The sequence below is a fragment of the Giraffa tippelskirchi genome, chromosome 8 (assembly GCF_054371585.1).
Source record: "Giraffa tippelskirchi isolate mGirTip1 chromosome 8, T2T-mGirTip1v1.2.pri, whole genome shotgun sequence".
NCBI classification, from domain to species: domain Eukaryota; kingdom Metazoa; phylum Chordata; class Mammalia; order Artiodactyla; family Giraffidae; genus Giraffa; species Giraffa tippelskirchi.
Genome location: NC_137282.1, coordinates 132524538 through 132545726, shown reverse-complemented (window position 1 = coordinate 132545726; position 21189 = coordinate 132524538). Strand labels below are relative to the sequence as shown.

The 21189-nt window shown below is 46.6% G+C and overlaps 1 protein-coding gene across 40 annotated transcripts in view; it reads left to right on the top strand.

Moving 5' to 3' along the window:
• Window positions 1-2427: 2427 nt before the first annotated feature.
• The window catches only part of TRERF1 (transcriptional regulating factor 1), a 206270-nt gene continuing 187508 nt past the window's right edge, over window positions 2428-21189 (top strand). For 4 of the 40 annotated variants that reach the window (XM_081518628.1, XM_081518622.1, XM_081518620.1 and 1 more), the window contains exons 1-2: window positions 4816-5048; window positions 5482-5566. The gene's annotated coding sequence lies outside the window, so the exon portion shown is untranslated. The other 36 variants (XM_081518637.1, XM_081518631.1, XM_081518635.1 and 33 more) reach the window with 33 other exon arrangements.

The window sequence follows — 21189 nt, the reverse complement described above, 5'->3', positions numbered from 1 at the left end:
CCTAAGGCTTCCCTGGTGGCTCAGGTGGTAAAGAATCCGCCTGCAATGCAGGAGACCTGGGCTCAATCTCCAGGTGGGGAAGATCCCCTGGAGAAGGAAATGGCAACCCACTCCAGTATCCTTGCCTGGAGAATTCCATGGACAGAGGAGCCTGGTGGGCTACAGTCCATGGGGTTGCAAAGAGTCGGACATGACTGAGCGACTAACCACAATTTAAGTCCCCAAACTCCTTTTTATTCCTTCCCCTTCAGGCTACCAGGGTTTTTCCTGCATTGCAGAGAGGCAAAAAGCCTAGTGGTTAAGGGAGTGTTTGGGCTCAGGTTGGTGTGGATGCAAACTGGAGCAAGTTACATAATCTCTCTGACCCTCCACTTCTGTCTGCATCTGTAAAATAAGGTTCATGATGATGGTTTGGGGCTGATAAAATAGGAGAAAGCACATATAGAATTTAGCATAGTGCTAGGCACATAGAAAGTACTCAGTAAACCTTAGCTATTATTTCTAGTGTAGAGGAGGAGAAAGAATCAAGGTGTTTCCTGCTTTTGTCAGTAGCCCAGGAGTGGTGGTTCATCACTGTTACTACAACCTGTTTAGGATTGAGTCTGAAGGCGTAGAGAGGTTAGGAGTAGGGGGTTGATTCTGCCTGAATTGGAGAAGAAAGCCCTGGACATAAAAATTTAAATCGGCATCTGAAGAGTTCCCTAGAGACCTCAGCTGGAAAACAGTTGAACATGTCTTCTGACCTTCCACAGAGGGAAAACTGGTGGGGAGTAGAGATGGTAGGAGGGAGACATCTCAGTGTTTATTCGAATTTGGAACCATTATAAATGCATCAAACAAATTCCAAGAAAATGAATTGCATTGAAAAAAACAACCCTCTCTTATCATGGGGTAAATGCTGAGAATGGGAAAACTAAGATCTAATGACAATAATAATAGTAACAATAATAATAATGAAAGTGAAAGTGTTAGTGTCTCAGTGGTGACCAACTCTTTGCAACCCCATGGACTGGGGCCCACCAGGCTCTTCTGTCCATGGGATTCTCCAGGCAAGAATACTGGAGTGGGTTGCCATTTCCATCTCCAGGGGATCTTCCCAACTCAGGGATCGAACCCCTATCTCCTGTGTCTCCTGCATTGGCAGGCAGATTCTTTACTGTTTGAGCCACCAGTGAAGCCCCCAAACAGAACCAGTGCCTGGAGGTGGCAGGGATCAAACCCTGGGCCTCATACATGCAAAGCATGTGCTCTACCAGTGAGCTATACCCCCTTCCTGCCCCCTTACATTTTTTGCAGTCCTAGGAGGGCTTCTGTCACCTCAGGCAGGTTTTGTACCAGAATGGGACTGTTTCAGCCTGACACTGATTTCAAAGATCCAAGGTAATATTTTAACCTTAGTCATCCTCCCTCTAACACTCATTCTGAGAGTCCAGAACCAGTGCTCCCAGATTTGGGGTTGTTGAGGGCTGAATCTGTTGGCTAACTGAAATCCTTTGTAATGTGTACTATCCGTGCATTTATGGGTGCTGTCAAAGTTTACTAGGCCCTAGGCCGTTTTTGATGGTAAGACTCTGAGGCCCTGATTTTCTCAAGTCCTTGGGAAGGGAGGGTAAAAAACGCCACTCACAAGTAACCAAGAACTTGCCTAGACTCTGTTGTAAGGCCTTTACATGTATGAACTCATTAAAATGTCACAAAACACTACACTGTGGGTACTATTATTCTGATTTTACAGGCAAAAAAACAGAACCAAGTGGGGTTAAGTAACTTGCCTAATAAGGTCAGAGCCTGCCTGGCTAACCACTGGGCTTACTACCTCTCTGTTGGCAGTGGGCTAAGCATGTAGGGGTCCTTGGAAGGTGACACAGGCATCCTAGGCTGTGTAGCAGCAATACTTTAGGTCCCCAATCCTTCCTTTTAGCTTAGAAGCAAGAAAGACCAGGGTGTCAATTTCCTCATTGACCGTTGGCAGGTTACTTACTCCGTTCAAGTCTCAGGTTCCTTATCTGCCCCAGGGAGGAGTTTTAGATTAAACGACCTCTCCCTGCATTACAAGTGTGGGTGTGTGCTGGGGGTGGGAGGTGGTGGGGCTGAGGTTTCTGGGCGGTACTGCCGCTGCTTTTCCTAGGTCTCTTGAGGAAACAGGGTGTTTTGAGGTTTAGTCCTCGTCAACTCCCTCCCAAGAGGTCTGGTCCCCAGTCTGATGGCGCTCAAGCTTGGCTATTCCTCCTCCACTTGGAAAACGGCTGCCACTGCGGCCAGCTTCGGCCACAGCCCGGCTGCCGCGAGGTCGAGGGTGGGTCTTTTCTCTCTGAGGGAGTTAGAGCTGAGACTGTATCCTTAGGAAGGCTTCTTGGAGGTAGTGACATTGAGTCGAGTCTGAAGGTCTAGCAGGAGTTGGTAAGAAGAGGTGGAGGGGGAAGGGTTACCCCCGCCCCCAGCCACAGAACAAAGAAGCACTACCCGGCTTACAGTAAAGGAGGAGGAGCCGTGAGAGTGGAGGTCTGTAGGGGCAAGATCGCGCGGGGGCTTCGGAGCTTTATTCTAAGAGCAACTGGGAGGGGTTTGAAGGAGTGTAGTCCGGAGTTGTAGGAAGACTCGTCTAGACGCTTAGGAAGAATGGGTCGGAGGGGGGCAGGAGGCCATCGCAGAAAGCAATCGGGTTGGAAGATAACCTACGACTGAGGAATCAGAATCTTTCTCAAACCCCACGACACTGTGCGCTGTCCCTCGACTTTCTCTGCTTCTGTGGAAGGGCTCCCTAAAAGGGTAGGGCACTGGCCAAAGGCTCATAGAGCGAAAAGAGCGCAGAGCCCCCTCTTCTTTCGGGGTCTCTCTGGTCCAGGTGCTCCAGAATTGATAGGGTTATGCGGGAAAACTCAACACTGCTGAAGATGGAGAACCGTTACCCCTCAAAATACACAAAATCCTCGGCAGCTTTTGGCAGCAGCCTCCTCCGCCCATGACCTCATGCTTTAAGCTCCCATATAGCCTTCCCCCGCCCTGTCCACACCCGGCGCCCGAGTGGGGGTGGGGGTGGGAGACAGTGGCGACGGTCCGGGGAGCGGGAGCACCTTATTTATGCTGCTCGAAGATTTGGGGGAACGGGCGCAACGATTTTCCCATAGTGAAAAACGCATGGTTTAACTTTCTCCGGAGCAAAAAGCACTCGCTGTCTTGTAGGACCTCAACGAGAGAGATGACCCCTACCAGGCTCGAGGTGGTCTGTACCACCCAACCATCTTTGGTTCACGTTTCCTTGAACCCGTGAAACCTCCTGGAAAGGCTGGAGTCCCGGGATGGACCGAAAGGCCGGCCGCGCCTTCGAGGGACCAGGGGGCTGTCCGGCTCTCTCCCCCCTGGCGCCGCCGAGGTTTGAACCCTTGGCTCGCCTTTCAGCCCGCGCCCTGCCCCCTGCTCGCAGCTGCTCTCGGCTCGGGTGCAGCGGTTTCCCCCGCAGAGGAGGAGGAGGAGACTGAGCGAGGAGCGGCTCCCGGCTCGGGTTTCCGCACCAATGCCGAGCAGCCCCGGGCGGCCCCAGGCGGCCGGCCCTCCTCCCCGGCACCACGTTCCACAGTCATGGCGCGCGAGGAGGGGCGAGCGCGCGCCGCGGCGGCACCCGCGCCCCCTCCCCTCAGCCGCCCGGTTCCGGCCCCTCTCCTAGGCAACCTCCCTCCCCGGCCTGCTGAGCCGCGGAGATGGAGACCCCTCCCCAGAGGGCTGCCGTTCCAGCGCCGACTGCAGCACCCCCTCCCCGCCCCCATAGGGGCGGAGGGATGGGAGCCGCGCGCTTCGCGAACCTCCAGCCCCTTCCCGGGAGCCTCAGCCCCTCTCCCAGCCCCATCGAGGCCGGGTGCAGTGGTAGGTAGGCGCAAACCGTCTCCTCGCAGCCCACCCAGACCTTGGCATCTCTGCAGCGCCTTAAAAAATAAACAGAAAACCCAAATCCCAGTCGTTAGATTGCAAAGCGCGTTACAATAACCGGGACGGCTACGCAGGAAACAATCCTGCACTGGTCCGGGTCTCGAGCGGCAGCTCCCCGGCCACGCCGCCTTCTCCCGGGCCTCGATTTTCCGGCCTCGTCGGAGACTCTGCCACACCCCGGGGCTGACAGGTCCCGCGCGGGGCAGCAAGTTGGTCCGCGCCCCCTGCCCTATCCTTGTCCAGAGTCTCGCCAGCCTACAAAAGGTGCAACCTCACGCACAAGCAGAGCACACATAATAAGGTCGACAGCGCATCGCCGGGGAGGCTGCGAACAATGCGCCGGGCGGCCTGCGCCCGCCAGAGCGCGGCGCCCCGGGGGACAGGGCGCGCGGGCGGGGGCCGCGGCGGAGGACCCGCCGGCCGCGGCGCTGGACACCTTACTTCCTGCTTCCCCGCCCGCGGCCAGACCCAGCTCTGCGGAGGGATATCTCTCCCCTCCTCTGTCCCTCTCTCTCCCTTCCCCCGCCCCCCCTCCTTTTTGCTTCTGTTCCCCCCCTCCACCACCCCACCCCGCCTTTCTCCTTTTGCAAGAAAATAATTTGACAGTCGATTTGCTGACAGGGGAGGAATTTGCATCCTGGATTAAAAAAAAAAAAAAAGGCCGAGAGGAGCTTGGGAACGGTTGCTAGGGGTGGGTAATGGGTGAAAAAAGGGGGGCGCCGGGGAGCGGATAAGGAGGGTTAAGGGAGGGGGCGAGGGTGGGGAGCCATGCAAAAGGTAAGGCCAGGTTACCGCGGCTCGGCCCCGAGTGGGCTGCGGCCGGGGGAGGGGCGAGAGATACATATGTATTTCTGTCTCCCTAGCACACCCCCTTCCCTCTAAGCGATGGCTGAGAGGCGGTGCATGCAGATGGGGAGTAAGTTTCCTGAAGGGGAGGGTGGATGCACGCGCGCGGCCCCGCGCTGCAAATTTCCACTGGGGAGGGAGAGTGGCTGGATGCGGAGAGTTTGGAGTTGCTTGCGGCGGAGGGCAGGAAGGGGAGCAGGGCCGGGAAAGGGGGCTGGCGGGCGCTCTATCTGGGAGTAAGTTTCCAGGATCGGGAGAGCCTGCACGCTTGCTCGCTAGTAAGTTTCTGGCCGGGGAGGGCGCGTGGGGAGGAGGAGAGGGAGGGGTGCATGTATACAGAAGGGGGGAGGGGGGGAGCAGATTTCCTGCGGGGAGGCTGAATGCATATGGAGAGTAGATTTCCTGAAGGGAGGGTGGAGGCGTAGACGGACCGAGTAAGTTTCTTGCTGGGGTGGTGGCGGAGCTGCTGGGTTGGTGCTCTGGAAACCCAGCGCTTCCTACCCGGGGTAGGGAAGCACGCTGTTGGGTGGCGGGGGGTGGGGCGAGGGGGGGCGAAGGGCCAGGTTCCCTGTTGGGGAGAGGGGCTTGCATCTGGGGAGTATGTTTCCTGGCGGAGCGATATTTGTTTACAGGCTGAGGGCAGTACTGTAAGTGAGTAGCGCTTCGAGAAGGCGGCTCTGACATAAATTAATATTGAAATTACTCCATCAGCTCTGCTCGCCCCTCATCTCACCCCCCAGGCGAAGACTGGTCTTCTTGTCGGATTGCCCATGCACTTGTTGCAGAAACAGCCAAGGTAGGCAAGAAGCTTATTAAGTTACATTAAAAAAAAAAATTAGTTGGGGGATGCTCCGTGAGAAGACAGGGGAGGGGAAGGAAAAAGTGGGGGGACGGATTAGGAGACGTCTCCCCCCACTTTTTTACTTTCAGTATGTTTGCAGGGCCTTCTCTCTGCTTCCCTTCTTCCCTCTCCCCTCTGCGCTGCACAGCATCCCAGCAAAGGGGGAGGGGTGAGGTGGGCGCTGTAATTGGCAGCCCCAGCTTAAAGGGTGATGGTGGTGGTGAAGCTTGCAATTGAAGGTTGTGCTGTTATAAGGCCTTCATTCTTCCAGCCAAGAAACCGCAGGACTCTAGGGATGTGCCTTTTGGGGTTTTTGACATGATGCATATGTGTATGTGTACGCTCCTGTGGGCTCTTCGGGGGCAGGGTACTCCCCAGAAGTTAAAGTGGCCACCCAGATGGGAGAAATGTATAAGGGATTAAACCTACCCCTTCACTCCCCAACTTCAGTTCGAGGAGGCTGGGAAGTTACTGCTGGTGGTCTAAAGAAATAGATATTTAAAAAACAGCACAAAACCACCCATTCACTGGCAGAGACCAAGAGCACCTGGCGGGCAGCCTCTGGCCGGCACTGGGCTGGAGCATGTGCGCCTGCCATCCTTAGGTTAAAAGAAAATGACTTCTGGTTCCTCCGTGTGCCTTCGACTGGCCCGTTAGAGCCAGCTTTGTGGAAACTCTTCCCCACGCTAGACGCGGCTTTGGCAAGTGAACGTGTTGAAGCGGGTTGCTAACAGCATGGCCCCGGCTGTCTCTGAAGTGCATGGAAGTGATGCTTACGAATGACGGATCCAGGGATGGCTGAAGAGTTCTTTAAAAAATGCCGGCAGTTTGCACTTTTTAGCAGGCCATGGAGCAGAGCTTTAAGAAAGGAGTTTATTTATTGTCCCAACTGGTACCAACCTCCTGCATCACTTACTGTCTCAGGAAAGCAGTCTGGTGATGAAAAATGTGGTTTTGGTGCTCAGTGGAAGGATAACAAGGAGGATTAGTCAGCGCTTAACTGGTTAACCTGCCCTCTTTGGTTCTCTATGCCTCTTTTCCTGGTCCTCAGCCTACTGGTTTCTGCAGATGAGTTGTAGGTCTTTGGCTGTCAGGTACCTTTATTATGCTGGGAGCTTTATTTATTTCCTTTTTTTCCTTTAACTGAAGTATAATTGACTTACAGCATTGTATTAGTTTTAGTTGTATAACATAGCAATTCAGTATTTTTATACATTATGAAATGATCACCATCATAAATACGCTAGGAATTTTAACTTGGTCAGGATAATTTTAGCATCAGGGATTCAAACCAAGACATGTTTAGTAGAGTCAGAGAGTAAACAGTAGGCAATGTGGTTAACTAAAGTTGGTTAAGCTTTCTGCAGTTCTATAGACAAGCTCAATACTAGCAGGGAAAAAAAAATATGTTTTAAAAAAATGAGCTCTGTACATGTTACTGATGGAGAGTTGTTTTTTTTTTTTCTTTCCTTCCTGTCATCAGATATCCAGATTGAGAATTTGATATTTGGCAGCTTGAGAGTTGAGTTAGTTGGGAATTAAATATTATTGCCACTTATCAAGTGTTCCTAACTAGGCATTCGTTAAACAAATTAGCTATTATTTTTCCCCTGCTGAAAATCTGAGTCTGGTTGATGTATATGCTGGGAAGGTAAACAAAATCTTTATGTGTGTTTATCCCAGGGAAGGGGAATTATTTACATGTCTACCCTCGAAGCCAAGAGCAGTCATTCAGTTTTTTTTTAATTTAATTTATGAGATTTATTTTATTGTCTTGCTTTCACCATTAATCAAGTCACAGGAGCTTTTTTCCCCTATTCTGCTGAGAATGTTCTTGTGGTAATAAAGGTTTGAAGGCCTATGAATCATAATTCATTCTTTTAAAAATATTGTCAGGATTTGATTTATAGAAATTGATACAGGCAGTGACACACCTCTTTGGGCTCCGCCCTTTTAGGCATGTCCATTTTCGCCAAAGAATTGTTTAAGAAGCCTGCTTGACATCTCAAAAAAGAGCATTTCCCTTCTGCTTTATGAGCACTGAGAAGATTAATTTTGTGGGTTCCATAGTAAGCATGGGTTTTTTCACAGCTTGGTAAGCAGGCTTCCACATAGCAGGCATGTGTTAATATCACATAGCATTTATGTGAGCTTGCTGTGAAAACAGTTGTTCTATGAACTGTGTGGAAAGTACTCAGTTTTGCCTTTATTAACCCACTTGGGCCTGTGGTTTTTGTTGAGGTAGAAGCTTTCATTGTAAAAGAGGCGATAGTCTGTAGTGTTCTTTGCTGCTTATATAATAAAACATGTGGTCACAGAAACAAGACTTACTTAAAATTCTTTTTTTCCTGCTCTGATGGGTGGCTTGGTCCTAAGAATCAAAAGCATCGGGTTTTTTGGGGGAAGTATGAGAATTCTCTATAAAGCTGATTAATCAGGAAATGGTAAATTGTCTTGTGTTCAGCCATTGGCTCAGTTTACAGTATTTGTAAAATGACAAGAACTTTTAAGGTGGTTTGATTCTTAGGGCAGGAGAACAGGGTCACTGGAAAGAAAAGTGGGGAGGTTATCAGCATCTAACCATGTCTGGGCTTCAGAATTTTTATCTTAAAAATGCATGGTTTGATCCGTGAGTTGCATCCGTCTCTGAAATTCTGTGACTCGGTCTTGTGGAGAGAAGTCTCAAGAGGTCTCCACAGTCTGTCTCTTCCTGGGCCAACGAACGGTCAGATTGCCTCATGGACTTGGGCGAGTTGATTAACTTCTCTTTTTGTCTTCTCCTGGAGAGAGTGGATTTATACTTTGGCATTCCAAAAAGAACTCTTGAGTGGCCTGGTAATCTTGACTGTCAAATGTGAGGAAATACTTTGTCTTAGGGGGAATAAAGTGCTGGGGGTGGTGTTGAGGGGGAAAGTGCATGGTTGAGTCCCAATTATATGTGCTAATAAAGAGTGGGGCATATAATCCCAGTCACCAAAAATAATTTCAGTTCATCTTGGAAGTTTTCCCCTCCAGCCAGCTGGTTTACCTGCCTAATTATGCCTGGTCAAATCTAAGGTTAATTGAGCTGTTATTCCCAGGCAGCAGGGGGAGGTAGTCCTGGGAGGAGTGGGAGTCCAGAACACCCAGTGTGGCTTTACCCACTTTCTGTGGAGAATTCACAAGTGGATAATTGGGACTTGGTCATGTATTTGTGATAAGGTTCATAATATATTGTATTACTATCACTTCTGCAATAGCGTATATTTTACCACGGGCACTTTTGGCTGAAAAGCTCTTGATGTTTTTATTGACTTTGAGCACTGACATGAGAAGTAAGGATCCAGACAAGTGGTTCAGACCTCAGGCAGTAGAGACGGGTGCTGACTGTCCTGCGCTAAAAACACTTTAGTTCAGCTCACTGTATTTCTGACCTCATGAAACTGTGATTTAGGGAGGAGAATCAGCTGGAATCTCATGGATTAATAATGTTTCTGAATTTGCATGTTAGAGGGGAACCAATGAAATAAAGGGGAGACTAAAACTTAGTTGATTTCTTTTGTGGGGAGGGGGAGACGAGCAACTGGAGATGTTGTCGTGTTTTTCGGCTAGGGTGCTGTGGCATATTAAAGAATGATATAGTCCTGGTTGTGTAAGTTTGATTCCATAGCTCTCTTAATAAACTTTTCCTCTGGGTTAAAGAAAAGACACAATAAAAAACTTCTGGGATTTTGTCTAAAAATGTTTTAAGTTATCAAGGCAGCTGCTTGTAGGGACTCCTGGTAAATTTGAGTTTACTGAAGAAATATGATTTTTGCTTTTTCCTCATGGAAGACAAGCTGGTGATGAGTGGGATATACTGAGCTACTGGTTTAGTAACAATTAAAAAAAAATTTTTTTGATAGAAAGGAAGGGGAAAAAGAACCTGTGTGCTTAAATAGGCTGGGGGTTAACAGTTATTTTCATGCTGTAACCGGATCTGGTTTATTCATGCGTACATTTGGCAGCTACTTATTGAGCACCTACTGTTTCCTAAGCACTGTGTTACTGCTCTGCATATATACTGATAATTAAAGGAGACATTATCATCTTCCTCTACACATCCCCTACCCTACCACTTATTCTACAGTCCAGAGGGGAGGCAGACACGTAAAGAAATATATCTTGCAAAATGCGATAAATGCTCAGATGAAACCACAGAGGGCAGTGACCTGGACTTACTTAAAGTAGACTCAAAAAGCCTCTCTGGGGCTTGGGAGTGGAGGCAGACAGGGAGCATCAGGCAGAGCGAGGAACCCTATATGGAAGAACGTGGTGCGGGGGTGGGGGTGGGACTAAAAAGAGGCAAGGTGGATAAGGGGGAGGGGGAGAGGGCGTTTGAGATGATCCTGCAGAATTCCAGGCCTTGGAAGGGTTTGGGTTTCATTGAAGGGCAGTGGGAAGTCACTGAAAGTTTGTAATGGGAAGTAACATTCCCTAACTCATGTTTAACGGGGATGGTATTGGTCGAGAGGGCAGGTGTGGAATTAGGGAGCCCAGTAAAAGGCACTTGGAGCAGGCTGGGTTGGGGAGGTGACAGGAGTTGAATGCAGGGGAGCAGGTGGGTGTGAGACACATATTAAAGGTAGAATGGGCAGGACTTGCTGATGGATCTCTGGAGAAGGCAATGGCAACTCACTCCAGTACTCTTGCATGAAAAATCCCATGGACGGAGGAGCCTGGTGCGCTGCCGTCTATGGGGTTGCACAGAGTCGGACACGACTGAAGCGACTTAGCAGCAGCAGCAGCAGCTGATGGATCTAGTGGAGGGTGAGGAGGAGGAATCCAAGGAGGAGGTTTCTGATGGGGGCAGTTGCATAGACACAGGTGGTGCTCTTTGCTGAGATGGGGGCAAGGGAGAGTGCCAGGGAGGAGACTCAAGCGATTTCACTTTAGGCACTGCCAAGTGTGAGATGCCTGTTAGATTCAAGATGGAGATGTTAAGCTTGCAGTCTGTTAGAGCATCCAGCCCCAGAGGAATGGCCAGGCAGGAGATCAAAATGTGTGAACCATCAGCCAAAGGGTGGTATTTAAATCCAGGAGACTGGATGAGGTGCTCTAAGGAGTCTATTGAGAGAGAAGAAAAGGCTGTGTATGTGTGTTTGGGGGCGGGGGGGCAGGAGCATGTTAAATGTTTCATGAGTTTAAGGCCAGAAACGTCACCACTAGATTTGGCAAAATGGAAGCCACTGGCGACTCTGCAAAGAACAGTTTGAGTGGAGCAATGGATTAGGTGGGAGCAAAATTGGAGGAGGTTGGGAGGGGAATAGGAGGTGAAGAACCCCGGAATAGCATGTGTAGACAACTTTGGGGCAAAGTTTGACTGTGAAAGAGGAGCAGAGAAATGGAGGGGGAGCTGGGAGGATGTGCATGTAGAGGGAAGGGTTTGCTGGCCTATGTGTGTGATGATGGGAAAGATCCGGGCAGAGGGAGGGATTGATCATGAGCAATGGCTGGGGTCAGCCTGAGGAAAGTCCTTGAGAAAGTCTGTGGGGAAGATCTGGTCTTGGTGGGAGGAGGGAGGGACACTTCCTTCATGATGACCGGGAGGGAAGATCCAGAAAGAGTATAGGTGGCAGTGAGGGAAAGCTGAGGAGCTGCTGGGGCAGCTACGTGCTCTGTCTCTCCAGGCTGAGGTCCCACTCCCCTTGGGCAGGGGTTTTGGGGTCGGGCTTTGACACCAGCCAGAGACGACAAGGGTTAAGACTGCATCAGAAAATTGTCCTGCGTTTTTTCTGAACATTTGACTGCATTATGGAGCAGTACAGAGGAAAGACAGTAAAGAGGAAAGGAAGGATTCTTTCGCTAGGGGAAAAGAATCTTCAGTTAAAGTAATTTGAGCTTCGTGTTAGACTGATTTGAAAACTATGATTGGGAAAAGACATCTGAGCTTTGCAGCCCTATTCAAAAGTTGGTGGGCACTGGTGTCATACGTTTGGAGCGAGAAAAAATAAAAGGCGAAAGGGCTGTTTCTTCTTCAGGCGGCCTTTAACAAAAATTCGCCATAGACTACGCCGGTGGCGCCATTGATGGGGTCTGTTTGGCAGGTGAGTGCGCGAGCAGAGTCAGCAGATCTGGGTTGGGGGTCCAGCCCCGTCGTGTGGCTCTGGACAAGTCAGCCTCCGAGTCTGTCTCCGCATCTGTAAAAAAGAAGGTGATACCATCTGTCGCCTCTTCTGTGAGAGTTGTGAGGATGGAATCAGATAATGTACCCAAAGTGCGATGTAAACTGTAAGCGGTGTGGCACATGGGCGGCAGCGAGGAGCGGTGATCTTCAGCCGGATCTCTTTTTAGATGTGAAACCTGACAACCAATGAACAACTTCCCTCGGTTCCCCAAAGCCTCTGCCGAACACCCCTCCTCCCGGTTCACTGTGTCCACTCTCTCTCTTGCTCCCTGCTGGGAGCCGCTTTCTGTTTGGGGTTTTCAAGTCCTCTGTGATTTCTTTTGGTGAAACTGCTGTTACTGCTGAAAGGCTGGCATCAGTAGGGCTGGCTGTGAAATACCAGTCTTTATAGGTTCACGATCTGATGCCATATATAGAATTTGAGACCTGCCCACTCAAAGGGCCAAATGAACTTGTTTTGTGAACTTGGTACAGGGGAACCTTGAACCCACGGAAGAACCCCAACAGTGGTCCAGTGGTCTTAGCAGTGATTCATTCACCTTCTGAATTTGTTTTGCAAATGAGGACTGTTCCATAAAGCTGAGTCTACCTGAAAACAGTCCTTAGCACTCAATCTTACTGTGTAGGCTGGAAAGTCATTTCTAGTTTTAAAAAGTAACTGGTGCTTTTTATTAATCGGACCCCTGGCCTCTGCCGCAGAGGTTGAGGCTTTATTTATTTATTTGAGAATTAATTTTTACTATGAAAACACTTCTACACACACAAAAGCAGACAAACTAGTATAATGAACTCCACTGTACCCATCACCTAGATTCAGAAGTTAGTGAGATTTTGCACACCTGTGGATAAGGGGACTTCTTCCTGTATTTGTAAAATAAACACGAGTTATCAGTTATGAGAGATCAGTAGAACCGATATCAGTTTGGTTTCATAGAGAGGGAAAAATAATCAACGAGAAATCAGAGAGAGAGAGAGAGAGAGAGAGGAAATGGATGATGTCATTGTAATAACTAGTGTTTACCTAGCATGTTATAGGTCCAGAGCCTCTTAGGCATGTCTTATTTTTAACTGTCTTGCAGCAACCATAGGAGGTAGCTTTTACTTTAATTTTACAGCTGAGGAAAGTGAGGCTCAAGAAGTAGAATTGAAAAAAAATATAAATAAGTGATTAACCCAGAGTCACATGTCCAGCCAGCATCCAAAGCCCTAGTTTAATGCCAGAATTTGAATGGCCTCCAAATTTTGTGTACCCTCAAACAGATAATGCTATATAGTATTCAGTAAGAGGTGTGGTACAGAATAAATGCTAAGGATCCTGGAAACCGAGACGATCTTCTGGGAATTCTGGGGTTAGAACTCCAAGGACCTTAGCTGGAAGTATTCAGATGACTTAAGCATGTTTTGGGCATTACATTTTTCAAAAAATTCAATCGTCTGGCTCGAGCTGTAGCACACAGCTTTAAGCCTGCTTCATGATGAAAGCCAAAAAACTTGACTTGAACAGATCTAGTGGCTATTCTTCATAGGCCTCCTACTTTCAGCCCTGGCCCCTCTGTGGGGCCCCTCTGTGGTCATTTCTATAATAGAGATCTTGGCCTTCTCTCTGCAGGCTCTGCCTTTGGACACACTGGGCCTAGAGCAAGTTCCTACCTGGGAAGGTTTCCTGAGAGCCCCTAGGGTTTCTTTGTCTTAACAGAGGCTGTAACAGAGGCTGTCCTGAGAGCCTGTCCTCATCTTTGGGAAACCACCTCCAGTCCCACTTCTTTGAAAGCTTTTTAAAAAAAGAAAAGGAAAAAATAATGGAGTCAATACCCAAGGAGTTTTAATGGGAGTGTCATTTGAGTCTCCTCTGTTGTCATCACAAGGGGAGATACCCAAATCCCTTAAAATTCAACTGAAGGCTACCCATAATGAGCTGATTCTCAAGTGCTGGGACGTGTCCACTTCTGTGTTTTAATTGGGGGAACACACGTGAGCTGAGGGGTTTTCAAGGGGAGCCAGGGTAGGTAAGGACATTCGGTGGCCTCTTCTGAAGGGTCTGAGCTTCTTGAGAGACCAGCATGGAATGCACACAATTTCACAGTGCAGCTTCTCATTCCTGAAGTCTTTCTTGAGGGCTCCATGTGCCTGGTCGTGGGCCAAACTGTGGGGTGGGCTACAGGGACTGGGGAGGGGATACCCTTGGGCCCCTGCAGCCCTTGGCTTGCAGGACTGTTGTCATCCTGACCACTAGGCGTGTCTTTCACTCCTTCTAGGCTGCCTTGGGGAGGCCAGAACTGGGTCACCACTCAATTCTGCACCCCCAGCACCTAGCACAGAGCCTGGCGCTGGTTAGTACAGTACAGTGTAAATGCTTCCAGCTGCTTTGTTGCTTCGGTTTTGCCTCTCTGGTTCTCTCCCCATCGGTTCTTGGTGGAGGGAGAAATCCTGGCCTCTATGCCACCAGGGTCAGCTCTTGCAGCTGCTGAAGGAGACCAGACCAGAGAAATGTTTGCTTCCCCCTTGCCTTTCTGGCCTGGCAGGCTTTAGCTGGGATGGTTTAACTGAGCTCTCAAATGCAAATATGGCCCCATCCCCCCATCTCTTTTAATAAGTGACATTTTGTTAAATCAGTTATTCAAGGCCTTATCTATATTTCTGTCTGTGCCGGCTTAGTCAAAATAGGAAAGAGTGAATATTAGATTTCTTCACCCTCCCCTTCCCCTTGGAGCAACTCTACGTAAGATTTCTGATAGGGGAGGGGTGCTGTGTCCTTGAAGAAGTAAACGCTGCCTGCAGAAAAAATGTGGAGGGCTTTGACTTGTAGCGAATGCTGTTTTTCAGCAGCTGTGATTTTTCCATTTTTCTTTTTCTTTCTGTTTTGATTAGTGGAACTCATTGTGCTCCGGGGTTGGGATTGCGGTGGGGGAGGGCGCGGAGGGAGCGACATTTACTGGGAGAGCTGGAGTTGGGGAGGAGGAAGGAGAGAGAAGGGATTTATTGAAAATATATGTCTACTTCTGCTATGATAAAGCAGCAGGCATGTAAAAATGCAACGGGGAAATCATTATTGTGGTAATGTAGGCAGAGCTCTGCTTTCTCATTAACGGAGCTTAGCCCACGTGGAGGAGGGGGCTGCTGGGCTGCTTTGAGAGTTGGGGTATTCAATAATAGCAGAAACTCAGGGGATTGTCCCCATCCCCCCCCACCCCCTCCAGCTGCTTTCTCCTTTTCTTTCTCCGATCAGTTTGTAACCTTTTCCAGGCGGCTTGTTGGATTTCACCGTCCCCATCCTCACCCCTGCCACCCCAAAATGCTGTGAGGACTGTTTAATTTTTAAAGTTAGAGGGAATTAAAATAAATTTTCTCCTGGGAACTTGAGATTTTTGGCAACTGTGTTGTGAGTCAGAGATTGGATTATATCCCTTGCATCTGGGGGAGCATCGTGAAGAGCCGATTGAGAGGCTCAGGAATTTGCATATGCCATGGGGAACCCAAGTGAGGGTTCCACATTGCTTTAGGAGTGGTAGCTATTGCTTATACAGAGCTTACAGTGTGTCTGGTTTATAGTGTACCATGTGCTTGTAGAGAGCTGACTGTGTAGAGTGTCAGGCATATCATCTGCACAGTTGCAAAAGGTAGACATGATGCCTACTTTACTCTCAAAGAAACTGAGGCTCAGTAACTCATTTAAGGACATTCAGGGGCTAAGTTGCCCAGCTGGTCTGCAGACCCAGGGCTGACTCAAAAGACTGGCTCCTGATCGCCAGGCCATGCTGCCTTTAAAAATTGGCTCATCACCATCCTTGTACAGGCCTCTAGATTCTAGGAATTTGGGGAAAATAGAGCCACCACGAGGCATGCTGATGACTGGTAAGGGTAACGTGCTCAGGGCGATCATGAGAGCTGATGCCCTCCTGGACAGAGCTGGCATTCTAAGAAAGGTCAAGTTAGGGGCTCATGTCTTTGTTAGAAGAGGTGAATGCCCCCCCCCCCATACCTGCCAGGCTATGGTCCCTTTGCTGATAACTCACTTGTTCATCAGGCATTTATTGATTATCTCCCATGTACTGGGATTGTTCCAGTGGCTGGATGTACTAGAACAAGTAAGAGAAGGTGCTCAGAGTCTAGTGGAGGACTGTTAGAAGAACATATATAGAACATAGAAGTATGATGATACACAGTGATGCCTCCCTAGAAAAAGACAAAACTTCAGAAATAGTAAGTAGGAGAGAAGTCTTCAGAGAGAGGTGGTATGTGGGTGGGTTGTGTGGGTTCAGGGGGTGCTTACAGCTAGACAAGGGGGAGGAGACAGCTGATAGCCTGATTAGTATAGGAAACCACATACAGTCTGGCCTCACTGCAGTACCACTTCTATTTCAAGGCTTACCCATCTAACTTCATTTTACATCACCCTTAGTTGAATGCTCTAGAACTGTGCCGTCCAGCATGGTCGCCATTAGCTGTTTGTATCCAGATAAATTTAAATTAATTTAAAAATAAATAAAATTTAAAATTCAGTTCCCCAGTTGCACTAGCCATATGTCAAGTGCTCAGTGGCCACCCACGGCTAGTGACTGCCATATTGGAAAGCATCGATGTAGGACATTTCCACTAGTGGAGAAGTTCTGTCAAGAGAGTGCTGTCAAACTGTGTTCTGAGGCTTTTTCCAGCATGGAATGTTCTTTCCATTGCCCCTCACCTGGCTCACTCCCATTTCCTCCAGAGGCATTCCCTAAACACCCCGGACAGGCAGGACTTCCATCTCCCTGTCTGTCTGGACTGCAGCACTCCCCTCATATATCTATCTCCCCAGTATGACTTTCAGCTTCTTTAAGGCATGAACTGGGTCTTGTTCATCTGTGTCATGTCTTGCTTATCATTGTATACCTAGCCCCCATCTGGGGCCTGGCACATAGGAGGTTAACGACATTGCAGGTGAAGAGGCTGGAGGAATAAGCAAAGGATTGGGTGGAGCGACTTGGTGCCATGGTCTGGTGCTTGATCTTGACCCTGTCGGCAGTGGAGGAGTCACTGAAGGGTTTGGGGTGTGGGTGGAATGGGGCCACATCAGATTGATGTATTAGAAAAATTACCCTCAGAGGTGTGGAGGGCAGGCTGGCTCTGGTGAGCCCGCAGGCCAAGCGAGAGCAGTTAGGAAAATGTTGGAAGCGCAGAGGTAAGAGGGCTAAGGGTCTGGACTTCTGGGCTGTGGCAGTGATGTTGAAAGAGTAGCATTGCCATCTTGCCAAGTCAGGGCCTCCTACCTACCATTTCTTTCTCCATTTTATTTATTTTTAAAGTTTTTTTTTTTTTTTAATTTTTAAATGTGGACCATTTTTAAAGTCTTTGTTGAATTTGTTACAGTGTTGTTTCTGTTTTATGTTTTGGTTTTTTGGCTGTGGAGGCTTGTGGGATCTTAGCTCTCTGACTAGGGATTGAACCCACACTCCCTGCATTGAAAGGCAAAGTCTTAACCTCTGGACCACTAGAGAAGTGGGTCTCTCTCCATTTCAGATGCTCTTTTCCATGTCTAAGGGAAACTGCAAGAAGAATTCTTCTCCTGGGTTCTTGCACCCCTTTTGCTTTTGAGGCCCCCTGCCATGTACTGGCACCCTCCCCCACCCCCGTCCACTCTCTGCTTGGCTGGTGGCTGTCCTCTTTCCCCCTCCTCTGCCGCCCTATGCCCTCCTGTTCGTGTCCCTCCAGGGAACGTCTCAGTCTGGGTCATCCCAAGCTTCAGTTTGTGATCAAATCTGAGTAGATGTGCAGGGCACGCAGGCTGGGATTTCAGCCTTCTGTTTTTGACGACTCATGCCAGGTTCTTCTCTGAGGACACTTTTGGGGGCTTAAATTGAACAAGCCTATGAAGAGAGTTTTGAAAAGGAGCCTGGGATGTAACTGAGATCAATCCAGTCTCTGAGATAGTTGAGAGGGAACCAGGATGGTGGGCTTTAGAGAAGCATAAGAGGATTCTTTTCTTTCAGTAGATGAGGCTGTGTGCTCTGGCCGTGGTGACCTCACATTGTGCACGTTTGGGGGCAGAATGCATTTCAGAATGTAACAGCTCCCTAATAAGTGCAAATACACGCCACCAGTTTACATATATTACCTCATTTAAGCCTCAAAGCAACTCTGTGAGGAAGGCGTTATTATCCCTATCATACAAGTGAGGGAATGGCGGTACCAAGGGACGTAGTGATTGGGCCCGAACATGCTCTCAGTTCGGCCCCAGTTGTTCTACATGATCTTGGGGGATGGTTGGTGGACAGACCTTTGACCAGAGCTGGAGTGGTGTTCATGACCTTGGGAAAGTCACTTCACCTTCCTTAACCTCCATTTCCTGAGATAGTCACATCTACTTGGTAGGGCCATTGGAAAGATTAATGGCAGAATATATGTAAAGATCAGCACCTCAGCAGCCAGAGGGTAACCTGTATTTGTTGACTAGAAGTCCACAGTCTAGGCTCATCCCTCTTCTCTGATCAGAATGTCATGGCTCAGATTACAAATGTTCTCTTGCTTGTAAGGCCTGGAGAAGACATGATTCAGGGATTTCTTTGGTGGTCCAATGGTTAAGACTCCAAGCTGCTGTTGCAGGAGGCATGTGGCCGATCCCTAGTTGGGGAACAAAGATCCTGCACCCTGCAAGGGCCAAAAAAAAGATGATTCAAAAGTCTGTTAGAGCTAAGACTTTTTCATTGAAATTGTGTAAATGGTAAATGAAAAGAGTTCATAAAAGACTTTGTTTTGGAGAAGGAGGCTGTAAATAGTACATAGTGATCATAGGGAATTCAGAAAATATCGGCAGGTCTAAGGAAGAAATAAAAATTGTCGTTAAGTTTGCTTTAGTTTGTTATTATTAACATTTTAGTAATTTCCATCCAGTGTTTTTTTGGAGGCAGTGTAGTCTAGTGACTAAGAGTATATTAAGAATACAAGTTCTTAATATAAGTTCAAACCCAGACTGCCTGGTTTTGAATCCAGGATCCTTCAGTTACTGGAAATAATAACAACAACTTGTTAGGACTGGTTGAGATGAGATGAGATGATACGTGTAAAACATTTGGGGCTGTGCCTGGCAGAAAGTAAATTCTCAAAAATCATTAGCTATGATATTGTGCTTTAAAAGTAGTATTGGGGTTATTTTGCATATCTTTTAATATCTAGCGCATTAAATATTCTTGGGAAACATTTTTATTCTGAAATACTTGTTTAGTATCCTCTTATTTGGATTCTGTGTTCAATATATATTTCTGTAGCACATACTGTATACCAGGCATTGGGTCCCCTGACTTAGCTAGTCATTTTTATTAGAGATTTAGCTTACTTCTCATTTGTTATTATGTATTGTTAATATTGTTTATTATATTATTTATTTATTATTTATTATACAATAAATAGTGCTTTGATGAACATAGATCATGGAACATAGATACACATAGATCTTTGATCACAACTTGGTTTGTTTTCTTTGGCTAAATTCCTGGAAAGGAGAATTATTGTGTTAAAGAGAGTGGGTGTTTTTTAAGGTTCTTGATAATATTTCCTAATTGTTCTTCACACAGTTATAAAATTAATTTTCATTCCTACTACCAGCATACAAGAGTATGCTGCATCCCCTCCACCTTAATATTACTGTTTTTCAAAAAGTGGTTATTCTTGTGTAACATGAATTATTCTATAAACAATAAGCATTCCTTCTCTGGGGGTCAGTTTTTTCCTTGCTGCAAAGTGGAGTACAACTGCCTCTTGCTTGATGACTGTTACTTGTTAATTTAGCAAGCTCTTTGGATTTCTGTTATGGAAGACCAGATGACCCAAATTATTCTCAGAAGTGAAGTGAGAATTTCCTCATGCCTATGGAGAAGGACTTAGGGGTGCTCTCTCTCACCAAACCTAGCATGAGTGAGTAGTCACTCCGTGCCCAGGACGTAGGATATGTCAGATAGTTGGTCAGTAGACAAGCAGCATTCTTAGAATATATGTTGCTAATAATTGACTGCAGAAATACAGGATCTTGGTCCAGTTTTCTAGGAATTTGTTCTTTTTAAATCTTTATAAGAAAATGAAGGCCACTTTGACCTCCTGCAAGTATAAGAAAATACTGTCTAGTGTTATATGAAACTAGATATTGAGGAGAAAAGTTGTTCTACTGAAAATGCCGCAAAGTATGAAGAAAATGAAAACCAGTCTTCATTCCATCATCTAGGTAGAACCTCTGTTTTAAAAAGTGGTGTTTTTTCCCTAGTTTTTTTTTTTTTTTTCCCAGTAGATATACCTTTGCATAGATAAATGCTTTGCCTATGATTTTGTATTTTTTTTTTTTAAGAATCTACCCTGAAGTGATCATTTCACCATTTTCTGGGCAATGCAAGCTCTTTAGAACACTTTGACTCTTATACCTTCTTTATATTCCTTTTGAAGTCTTGTGATTTTAATTCTAAGAATTTTATCCTATAAAATTATTGTAATATAGAACATAATTAAAATATAAAATAAATACATTTATATTTTAAATATAAAAGAAATACATTTATATTTAAATACAAAATAAATATATTTATATTTAAATATAAATTTAGGTCAAATAGATGTATTTTAATATATATTTAAATTACATATATAAATATTTTATTTATAAAATAATATAAAATTATCATAAGAATTTAATCCCATAAGACATTGTTTTTAAAACTCAACAGTGTTTTAGATTAATTCACATATTTCCTCTCTTTGATGTTCTTCATTTCTCCCTGTAAAAACATATACATGCTTTCCTCGCAGATTAATTTTCTTTTATTTGGAGAACTCCCCCTTGTGTGTGTGTGTATGTGTATGCTGGTGTCACAATTCTCTCAGTTTTTGCTTGTCTGGAAATGTCATTTTCGCCTTTATATTTGGAGAATATTTTCACCAGGTATAGAATTAGTCCTTTTAAGATATCATTCCATTGTCATCTGCCTTTCTTCATTTCTGTTAAAAAGTCATCTGTCAGTTTCATTGTGATTCCTTTGAAATTAACATATTTTCCCCCCTTTGGCACTGTGTTTTTAGCAGTTTTACTATGATGTGCATAAAAGTATGGTACTCTTTGTATGTGACTGTGGAGTTTGCAGAGCTTCTAGAATTCATGGGCTGGTGTTTTTTTGGTCAGTTTTAGAAAAGTCTTGGGCAGTTCTTCAAATATTACTTTGCCCCACTATTTCTCTCATCTTCTTAGACCTCTGTACATGTGTTAGACCATTTCATGGTATCCTGCATGTCCTGTGAGCTTGTTTTTGTTTTCTTCTGTGCTATAATATGAATATTTTTTCCTACTGTTCTATCTTCTAATTCACCCACTATCTCTTCTATTGTTTCTTTTTTGCTATAAAACTCATCTATTTACTTCTTAAGTTTGTTTTTATTGTGGGAAATATTTGATTTATGATAAAATACATCTTTATTTTTA